The sequence below is a fragment of the Jatropha curcas genome, chromosome 5 (assembly GCF_041381405.1).
Source record: "Jatropha curcas cultivar XTBG-Jc1 chromosome 5, XTBG_Jcur_1.0, whole genome shotgun sequence".
NCBI lineage: Eukaryota > Viridiplantae > Streptophyta > Magnoliopsida > Malpighiales > Euphorbiaceae > Jatropha > Jatropha curcas.
In genome coordinates, this window is record NC_143155.1 from 5248281 (window position 1) to 5259893 (window position 11613).

An 11613-nucleotide genomic window follows, 5' to 3' on the forward strand; every position below is an offset into this window, starting at 1 on the left:
TGTGGCCTGATTTGTGATTTGTGGGCCTCTGTGGCCAGATTGTGAATTTTCGGGCCTGTGTGGCCGAAAATGTGAATTTTGGGCCTCTGTGGCCTGATTTGTGATTTGTGGGCCTCTGTGGCCAGATTGTGAATTTTCGGGCCTGTGTGGCCGAAAATGTGAATTTTGGGCCTCTGTGGCCTGATTGTAATTTTTCGGGCCTGTGTGGCCGAAAATGTGAATTTTGGGCCTCTGTGGCCTGATTTGTGATTTGTGGGCCTGTGTGGCCAGATTGTGAATTTTCGGGCCTGTGTGGCCGAAAATGTGAATTTCTGTTTTTATTTTTCTGCACTCACTGTTTTATTAGTATGCATGCTAAGGTAGAATTAAGACATTATCCTTAGTAAGGAACCAAGGGACAATTCTTATATTACTTTACCTTTTAGGATCCTTACATTAAATTGGATGTGGCTGAGAATTCTATGTCCGAAATCCCGATCGAGATATTGGATCCGAGCCACCCGGTCGGGGCAATCATCAATCCGTCCCGTCTGGGTTACTTGAGGCAATTTGATGCTGGCCGAAATAGCCACAAGGAGTTGCTGGGTGCTTTGGCCGAGAGATGGTGGGACACTACCAACACTTTTCATTTTTCTTGGGGCGAGATGACAATGACCCCTGTGGATTTTTCTGTGATTACCGGAATCCCTTTTGGTATTCGGACGATTGAATTATATGATGACTGGAGGACAGAGATTTCCCCTGATCGGATGGCGGAATTGATTGGTATAGACCTGCCTCGGATTGTCGGGCCAGGTTCTGCTATTCCAGCTTTGAGTGTTTCCAGGCGCTGGCTATATCTCCAAGCCCCCGGCATTTATGCTAGACATAGGCGGGGAGAGCTGACAGCTACTCAGGTGGCCAGATTCACTTTGTTGCTGATGTTTGCTTCGACCTTTTGGTCCAACAGGAAAGAGAGGTTTAATCCTTCTATTTTGAAGAGTTTAGAAAACCTAGCCCATCTCACGGAGTATGACTGGGCCGGCGCTATTCTGAGCCGTATGTATGATGACATGTGTGATCTGAGTCGGAGCCACTGTAAACTTAGCGGGACCTATTACTTCTGGGAGGTAATGCGAAGAACATTCTGTATATTTTTCTATTTTATTAGCCCTCTTTTGACTCTCGTTTCTTCTTTGTTGCAGATTTGGGCATTTGAGTATTTTCCTTACACTCGCCCGGAGCAAATTCATGCAGATCTCGGATTAGGGCTGGTACCTTTGGCTTGGAGATGGTACCGAACAAACCTTCATACCAGTCGGCATAAGCACTCGCTAAAAGACCTGAGAACCTTTTTTGATACATGTAGCCCGGCGCAGGTATGTGTTCAGTAATTCTTGAATACGTTGAATAAAAAAGATTTATCAACATATTTGCATCTTTTTTTTTTTTTTTTAGGTTGAGGTGGGGGCGATGGCCATTCGCCTACAGAGCTGGATCCAGGTTGATCCTCATTTCCAGCGGTCGGATGACTTGTCTCGGCGGAGGGTGATCCTGTCGCATCCCGTCCTGAGACGATATTACTTGGGCGAGAGAGTAGACTTTCAAATAAGAGGCTGTCGTTCCATCCCTTATCCTCCTCCTGGGGACATGCGAGAGGGCAGGCAGATGACTCTCACCGATGCGCATACTGAGGGTATCCCGTATGGAGAGTTCATCTTAGAGGGAGATTATGCTGAGTTCTGCAGACTCTTTCTGATGCAGCCTATTAGATTGCGGCTTGACAATTTTCAGAGATCAGCTCCTTTCCATCCGCCCGCCACCCGCTCTTCTCGGGCCGCGAGTTCTTCGAGTAGGACTCCAAAGAGGAGGCCTGCGACTGATCCTTCTTCTTCTACTCGGGCTGAAGGTTCATCTCAAGCCAGCCCTAGCCACTCGGCCGGCCATTCCAGGGCTCCCCGGGCTGTGACAGAGGCTACCGGGTCGCTTCATTCAGACTTGGCCAATTTACGTCTTCCGTACAGCATTTCCTACCATACTCCTGACGCTCCTTTAGCCTTTCGAGAGGTCTCGCTGGAAAATGTGGATCGCTTGGCTCTGCCTTCTGAGGACATTACTGAGGTAAGTAAACTGCTAAATCTCTCACAAAAACGATTCATAAGAGATTTGACGTTCATTTGCATTTTTTTTTTTATAGGTTCCTGTTGGATTGATCAATCAGATGATGGAATTGATGCTCGGGATGCAACAGGAACTGTCTTCGTCCTGGACTCGTGAGGCTTACAATGATCAGAGAAGGCAGAGGCCCCGTCGCTGAAGCCATGATTGCCGGATTTTCCTGTTCCTCTTTCTTTCTTTCTTGTCTGACTACTGTACTAAACTTTGATCGTGCTTCTGTACTGTATCGTTGTACTGAGTTTTATTTTGTACCTGCACTTGGTTAGTATTGAAATATATGTATGCATGTTTATTGTATTTGAAACAAAATGGGAGGACTTCATCATTTTGGCTTATGGACAAAATACACTCTCTTTTTTTTTTTTTTTTTTATGCGTGGCGGCCGCTGCCGCCATCATTCAGTGGCAATTTGGCGACCGCTGCCGCCGTCATTCGGTGGCAATTCGGCGGCTGCTGCCGCCATCATTCGGCGGCTGCTGCCGCCCCCATTCGGTGCATTTTCTCCTATAAAAGCTTGTTCTTTGTTTCGGCTCTTCACTCATTCCTTATCTTCTCTCTTCTTCTTTTCTCTCTGTGTTTATCTTTTCCAAAGAATGAATCCTTCTTTCAATCATAGCATGCACAGCTGGGCTAGGAGTCTCTCCAAAGTTGAAAAGATCAACTTGAAGAGGTATGGCCTCTCTCCTATCATTACCCTTAGGGGGGTAGTGATCGACTGGAACTTTTTATGGGCCTGTATCAGACTCTGGGACCCTGAGGCCCACGTTTTTCGGTTCGGGGCCATGATGGAGGAGATGTGTCCTCTTTTCGAGGAGTTTTGTGCTATCATAGGGTGTGACCCTAATGCCCCTTTAGTCAGGCATGAGGTTAAAGTTGGGTATGTTCGGTCATTTGAAAATTTATTTCAATTCAGCCGGCCACAAGCTAAGGCCATGATTGTTGACGACCAGAAGGCGATTCTGATGCCCCTGATTGATGAATTTTCAGAGGTCTGTTTGGATGACCCAGACCGGATGAGGCTTAGGATGCGGGCCTTTGTATTTTGCTTATTATCTGGTTTCTTGTTTAACAAGGATCCAGGCTTCGGGGATCTGCGGTTTTGTCCTATGATTCGACAAATGGAGGACATGGGTTGCATTGGTGGCATTGTGCTAGCAGAAACTATCAGGAGCCTTGACAGAGCTGCTTTAGGTTTCGAGGACTGGACGGTTTCCCCGATTATCCTCCAGGTACTTCTCCTCTCTTCTTTTCCCTATTTTTTTTTATTCCTTTGTAATAGAAAGAATCCATTACTCAGGTTTGGTTGAAGGACCACCTCCAAGTGGTTGCTGCTCCAACTTTATTGCCCTATAACCCTGTCCAGTATCGTATGCGGAAGATTTTGATTACATACCCGTCCGTTGATGCGTGGACTTCATGGCTAATTGAATTAGGTCCAGATGAGGTGTTGTGGTTCGTACCTTGGTATGATATCAACCGGTTTATTCAGGTTAGCTTCCGCCATACTCAGGTTTACCTGTTGGGCCTTACACATTGCACCTGGTACTGTGCTTCGCGCGTTCTGAGACAGATGGGGATAGATCAGACTGTTCCGACCATGGATGATTCCCTAGCTGATTCAGCCATCACTCCGGGAGTTACTCGAGCCGTCCTTAGGGCCTGGGTTAGGGACCATCATATGGTTAGACCTTCACCTAATCCTGCTGGTATTCAGACTTCTCCTGAGTACCGGTCTTGGTTTATGACCATTGTCTGGCCAGTTGAGAAGCTGAGGAGGAACGCACTGCTGAGTGTACTTGAAGGTTGGACTCAGGCTGACGCTGGTAATGAGGCTGGGACTGATGAGGAGATTCTGTTGGCTCCCTAGACAGGAAATGTTGGAGAGAGTTCAGCAACTGGGGATGACTCGGAAGACGTTGCCCCACGGAGGCGACGGGGTACCTAGACTCTAATAGGCTTTTGGACTTTTGGTGTTTTGGCTTTGTTTGAACTCTTTTGTCTTTTACTTGGGACTTTGGGTGTGGATTTTGGTGTTTTGGCATTGGATTTTTGGATGTATGTTTTATTTGGACGTGGACTCTACTTTCTTTAGTTTTCTGCTTGATTTTAGACTGTTTGCCTTTGTTGCTTTCAATTGGGCATGTTATCGTCTTTTAAGCTTTCCAAGCATTTTCCAACTTTATTTATTCAAGCTCTGATTTTTGCCTAAGCCGCCCTTTCGGGTTTTCAACTTAGCGAGCTACCCATTTTTGCCTAAGCCGCCCTTTTCGGGTTTTCAACTTAGCGGGCCCCGATTTTTTGCCTAAGCCACCCTTTCGGGTTTTCAACTTAGCGGGTTTTTTTTTTTTTTCCTTTATTATTTTATTTTTATCCCTTTTTTTTTATTGTTGGCAAAAAAGAAAGAATCATGAAATGGTATGTTTTTTTTTTATTAATGTTTAGACCGTACCCAATGAGGGCTGCCTACATATCTCCGATATATAATTTCTTTTTTTCGAAGAGAATCAGGTCTAATGTAGTTCGTTTTACATTATGCAAATGATTACAATTTACACAAAATATCTTTTTAACTGATCTAAATTACATGGATTAGTGAATTCCAAGCCATCCAAATCAGTCAAAATAACGGCTCCGCCTGACAAGATCTTCTTCAACACATACGGTCCAGCCCAATGAGGACGGAACTTCCCCCATGGATCTATGACCGGTTGTCTAATTTCCTTCAGAACCAAACAACCTTCTTCCAGTTTTTGGTCTTTGACCCTCTTGTTAAAATGCCGCGCCATTCTTCTTTGATAAACTTGAGTTTGGTGGATTGCTCGCAATCGTTTTTCATCCATACCCAAGAGCTGCAAATGATAATTCTCAGCCCAATTTGCTTCACTGATCTGGCTTTCCCGGATAACCCTCGCCGACTGAACTTCTAGCTCAATAGGCAATACTGCTTCCATGCCATATACTAAGGAATACGGGGTTGCCCCAGTAGGTGTTCTAATTGAAGTCCTATATCCCCATAAGGCATTCGGCAACTGTTCATGCCAAGCTTTGTGCTTCTTAATTGTCTTTTGCAAAATAACTTTTATGGCCTTATTTGCAGCTTCCACAGCCCCGTTCGTTTGTGGACGATAGGGTGAGGACTTATGATGTTGAATTCTCGTCTCTTTCAACAAATTAGCAAATTCACCCTGGAAGTGAGCTCCATTATCCGTGGTGATCTCGAATGGCGTTCCGTACCTGCAAAGGATGTTGGTACGAACGAACTGTGCTGCCTTCTTGGCATTCAGAATCGAATAAGAGGCTGCCTCGATCCACTTAGTGAAATAATCTATAGCAACCAAAATGAACTGGTGACCGTTGGAAGCCTTCGGGTGGATTTTTCCGATCACGTCTATGCCCCAGGTCGCGAAAGGCCATGGTGAAGTGATAGGATTTAGATTGACCAGAGGCTGTTTTTGCAATTTAGCAAAAATTTGACATTCGTGGCACTTCTGTGCATGCCTCACACAATCTGCCTTCATGGTTGACCAGTAATAACCTAGGTTCATGATTTTTCGAGCCAATGCTATCCCGTGCATGTGTGGGCCAGACTCCCCGTTATGTAAGGAATCCATGATGGTTTGAGCTTCTTCCTCATCAACGCACCTTAGGTGCAGGCCATTCCAACTTCTTTTGTACAGAATTCCCCCAGTAAGGAAATATCCGAATGCTAGTTGTCTCAATGTCCGTTGATCAGTTTTGGTGGATCCTTCTGGGTAAACTTCATTCTGAAGATAATTCTGTATATCCCAATACCAGGGCTTATCGTCGACCAAATTCATGATGTGTGCTGGCTGTTTCTGTAGCCGCACTGTCAAGGGTCGAATGACTCGATCCTCTTCTACATTGACCATGGAGGCTAGAGTGGCTAGAGCATCTGCAAACTGATTTTTGGCTCATGGCAAGTAATGGAAGGATAAACCATCAAATTGTTGAGCCAATTCATCCAAGCGTTGTAGGTAAGGAACCAAACGCTCTTCTTTAATTTTCCATTTCCTTAAAGCCTGGGAGACTATTAAGTTGGAATCTCCGAAAACCTTGAGGATCTTTATCTCCTTTTCCAAGGCTGCTTCTAACCCTCTTATGCAAGCTTCATACTCGGCTTCATTGTTAGTGCAGTTGAAATCCAATTTGACTGCGATTGGGATGTATTCTCCACAAGGAGTTTTGAATACAACTCCAACCCCATTTCCATGGTAATTCGAAGCTCCATCGAAGTACATCTCCCAGACTTCACTTTCTAAGCTTAACAAGTCTTCATCAGGAAATTCCACTTCCAGCATTTGGTCTCCGACCGGTAATTCAGCTAATTGATCAGCTAAAGCACCGCCTTTTACGGCCTTCCGTTGTACAAACTTTAGGTCATAAGCTGCAAGTACTGATACCCACTTTGCCATCTTACAGTCAAGAACCGGCCTCTCCATAAGGAATTTCAAGGGGTTCGCCTCAGAAATAACGTACGTAGTGTAAGACGAGAGGTAGTGCTGTAGCTTGGTACAGGCCCAGACTAGAGCCAGACACAACTTCTCTATTTTATTGTATTTTAACTCATATTCTAGCATCCTTTTGCTGAGGTAATACACGACATTTTCTACCCTTGTATCCTCTGCTTGTTGAGCTAGCATTGCACCCATCGCTTCTTCTGTCACCGATAAGTACAGCAGCAAAGGCTTCCCTAGCCTTGGTGGCTGTAAAACCGGCGGGGATAGCAGATATTGTTTGACTTGGTCGAAAGCTTCCTGACAATCCTCATTCCACTTGACTGCTACTCCTTTCCTAAATAACTTGAACATAGGACCACAAGTGTCTGCGGTTGATTGATGAACCGGCTGATATACTGTAGTCTTCCCAGGAAACCCCGGACTTCTTTTTTCGTCCTTGGAGCTGGCATTTCCAGAATGGCTTTGGCTTTCGAAGGGTCAATCTCTATGCCCTTCCGACTGACCATATGCCCCAGAAATACTCCGGATGTAGCTCCGAATAGACACTTTGCTGGGTTGAGCTTCAGATTATACTTTCGAAGTCTAAGGAAGAACTTCTCGAGCGCTGTTGTATGTTCTTCAGCTGTTTTTGATTTAACAACCATGTCGTCCACGTACACTTCTACCTCTTCGTGAATCATGTCATGGAAGATGGCTGTCGCCATTCTTTGATAGGTTGCCCCCGCATTTTTGAGCCCAAAAGGCATAACTCTGTAGCAATAAGTTCCCCATTCCGTGATGAATGTCGTTTTCTCTTTGTCTGGCACATGCATCATTATTTGGTTGTATCCGACAGCAAGATCGGTCAAGGAGACCATCTCGTGTCCCGCCATTCGGTCTACTAACAAGTCAATATGCGGTAGGGGGAAGTCATCCTTCGGACACGCCTTGTTCAAATCCCTATAATCAACACACATTCTGACCTTACCGTCTTTCTTCGGCACTGGCACAATATTTGCTAACCATGTTGGGTAGGCGATAGGTTCTATGAACTTGTTTTCCAGCTGCTTGGCCACTTCTTCCTTGATCTTCAAAGACCATTCTGTCTTCAGCCTTCTCAGCTTCTGTTTTACTGGCTTAGCCTCGGGGTATACTGGGATTTTGTGTACCGCTATTGCTGGGTCGATTCCCGTGATGTCGCTTGCCTTCCACATGAAGCAATCGACGAACTTCTTCAAGCATTCACTGACTTGTTTCCTGTTAGCACAATCAAATGCAATGTATGTATATTCATTTTCTTCTTTGCCAATTATTATTTTTTCTTTTTCATTTTTTATTTCGTTTATTTCTTTTTCTTTATTTTTGCTTGGAAATGCTTGGAAAGATAGACACGCGGGGTAATCAAGAATCTGCAAACCTTTATTGATTATGACGGAATCGTCTCCAAAGATTACATCAAATTTGAAATCTGGATTTTCAAAATCCGACACAGACGACTCAGAATTGGGGCTGGACTCTAGCTCAGTTTCATACCCAGGGTCAGACTCAAACTCAATACAGGACTTGATTACAACTTTTGACTCTAGGTTCGACTCGGGAGGGGGTTCGTAAGCAGCATGTTCCTCCTCGGTGTACCAGTTGGTGAGAGGCCCTTCATTCGGCTTGATTAGGCTCAGTAGATCTGGGTCTTCACCGTTTCCTGTAATGACTGCAACCTCATCAAAGAGACTAGGCTGCATGAAGTCTTCCACTTCCGGATCGGTCTTCGTTTCAGGCTTGTTACCCCATACATCAGAGAATATTTCTAACCCAGGCAGCATCTTTTTAGCAGTCGGGCAGTAAAATGGTTCTTGGAAGTTACGATAAGGAATCGTCTCTCCCGATTTGCAGAAGTGACTATTTAAAGTTAAGAAGCGTGATGGCATTTGTATGTTTTTCTTCTTTCCTCTTCTGGTCTTCTCAGCACGGTCTTCATCAGTAGGCTGATAACCTAGCCCGAAAGTCCCTTCATTCACCGGACATTCCCAGGCTTGCAATGCGGGGTATGTCTTTCCGGACCTTGCCATATTCATTCCCGGCAGATAGGACATCTTCAGCATTAAAGGAACTATGCAATTTATCTGCACCGTCCCGAAATCAAAGAGAATTCGGGAGTTTGTAGTCTTTCCTTCTATGAACTGCACAGTGTCAAATTGAAATCCCGAAAGGGGCAAGTTGGTAGTCTCAGGGTTGACCTCAAAGAGAGGCTCGCCTTTCGGCTTTTTCAACTGATTGTAGTCATCTCCTTGGATAGTAATAACCTTGTCCTCATAAGGAAACTTGACTTTTTGGTGTAAGGACGAGGGTATTGCCTTGGCATGGTGGATCCATGGTCGACCCAAAAGCAGATTAAAGCTGGTCGGTACATCAATTACCTGGAATGGGACTTCCATCACAGCTGGCCCGACTGTCAATTTTAGCATAGCAACCCCCAACACTTCCCTTCGGGTACTATCATAGGCTTTCACTATCTGGTCAGATGGAATGAAATCTGTCTCTTCTAACCCCAAACAGCTGGCTACCCTTAGTGGGCAGACGTTCAATGCTGACCCATTGTCAATGAGAACCATGGGTACAGTTTTGTCTCTAGTCTGAATGGTGACATAAAGAGCATTGTTGTGACTGCTTCCCTCCTTAGGTAAGTCATCATCAGAGAACCCGATGCTTTGCATTTTAGATGATTGAGTGAGGGTGGACACTAGCACTTCAGGGCTAACCTCTACCGATGTCTGAAGTTGGCTCAAAGCCTTGCAAAGAGCTTGGCGATGAGGAAAAGATGATGCTAAAAGTTCCCAGATGGACACCTTAGCTTGTGTCTTTTTTAATTGTGATAGGACCGGATCCTCCTTCTCCTCTGTTCTTTGGTAGGGATTATTTGGAATTTAGTCCAAGACTAAAGGTTCATACTGTCTCCCGCTTCTGGTTATAGCATCGACCTCCTCAGATAGGTCATTCAGATCTAGGACACAGATTTCATTCATTTCCAAGAATAGCTCGAAAGGATCGATCAATTCTTGGTCAGAAACAATAGCATTTACCCCGTGATTTGGTAAAGGGTTAGTGCTAATGTTTGGTTTGCTTCGTGGAATAATCGAACCATTATCCACTAGGTCTTGGATGCGATTTTTGAGGGTCCAACATGCTTCAGTCTTGTGCCCATATCCCTGATGATACTCACAATATTCATCGGCTTTGTAATTCCTTGGTAGTGGGTTGGGTGGTGGTCTTGCTTCCAAAGGTTTGATATAGTTTGCTTTAACAGCCTCTCGGAATACCAAAAGGATTGGCATTCCGAGATCAGTGTAGGTTCTTCTTGACTGACTGCCAGCTCTCATATTTCCCACACGTAGAGGATTTATGGGAGTAATGCTTGCCACTTCGTGGACTTTGCTAACTTGACTAGGTTTTTTGTATTTTGAGGCCCCCGATTCTTCTTTTAGTTGCCCCATTTGAAGTAAATCCTCCACCTTTGTAGCAGTGGCAATGAGCGACTGGAATGATGGTAGATATTGAGTCTGTAATAGTTGTTGATAGACAGGCAACAAGTTTTTTAAGATTATGTCCACCTGTTCTTGTTCTGAAGGTCGATTGATCATTTGGGCGGCCTTGGCCCTCCACCTCGTAAGGAACGAGGAAAAGGGTTCATTGTTCTTTTGTTTGGTAGTTTCTAGTTCTCTTCGAGTAACATCAACTTCTATATTATAGTGATACTGAGAATTAAAAGCATTGCAAACATCCTCCCAGGTCTTCATCTTAGAGCGGTCCAAACTGACAAACCATCTCAAAGCAGCACCAGTCAGGGATTGTTGGAACAACTGAGCAAGGAGCTCGCTGCTTAATCCAAAGGGGTTAAGGGCGCCCACATACATTTTCAAGTGTGTTTTAGGACAGGTGGTTCCATCAAACTTGTCCATGTTTGGCATTTTGAACTTAGTAGGCAATCTTGCTTCGGGGAACAAGGACAAAGAGTCCATGTCCACCACCTCCTTGTGGGTCTTTAGAGCAGTAACAGACCTTTCTAGCAATTCCAGTTTTTCTCTCATTCTTTGAGCTTCCAGCTCAGAAGCAGTTTTGGAGGTCATTTCATCCAAGTTAGGGTTTGAAGACGTAGGCGCAGAGCCAGGTCCTTGGTTGGAGGCAGCAGGACCACTCCCCCCAGCGGAAGCCCCACTTCCATTACCACCACTTAATTCAGCTAATAGGGCGGTTCTTTGGGCAGCCAATGCCTCATTCATCCTAGCCTGTATTCTGGCTTCCATTTGTTCCATAAGGGTTTGGATGTCAGCTAGTGATGCCATCGGTGTAGTTGAGGTTGGTGATAGCACTGTAGGTGTGTCTGGTATTATTGTGGTCGCTTGCACAGGGGGTACCTGTAAGTGTAAGGGTAATCGCATCAGGGTATAGTGGGCGGTATTGTGTGTCAGAGTAACTGATATGAGGTAGACCGACTCTTTGTCCAACTGTGCATGACTGACAAACAGAAGGATATTTTTGTGTCCCTCCACTCTCTTCTCTCTTTTTTTTTTTTAATGCTTATGGTATGTCGTGAATGCGCACAACAACACGTCATAATTTATTTTAATGAGATGATTCGTACCATTGGGAGCATACAGTCCTAAAGGATAGGTTCTATAGGCTATGACACAAAATAGAGAATCGGTTTATTAAGGGACCCTTGAGCCTTGAGCATGGATATACCTAACCATATGTGAAACAAAGAGTTTCGCGTGGGTCCAACGGTACACATGCCCGTGGGCCATTCCCAAAAGGATTAGGGATGGTTTGCGGCAACAGGGAGGACGCTTTGGCTGTCCGTCGACATAATCAAAAAGACCTGCCGATCAGCGCTACTTGCTATCCAGACTCAGAAGTTTGAACAGAAAGAGAAGAAATTCATTTGAAGTTCATTTTTTATGCAATGGAGAAAAGGATTCCCAATCGTGCAAATAAATCAACAAGT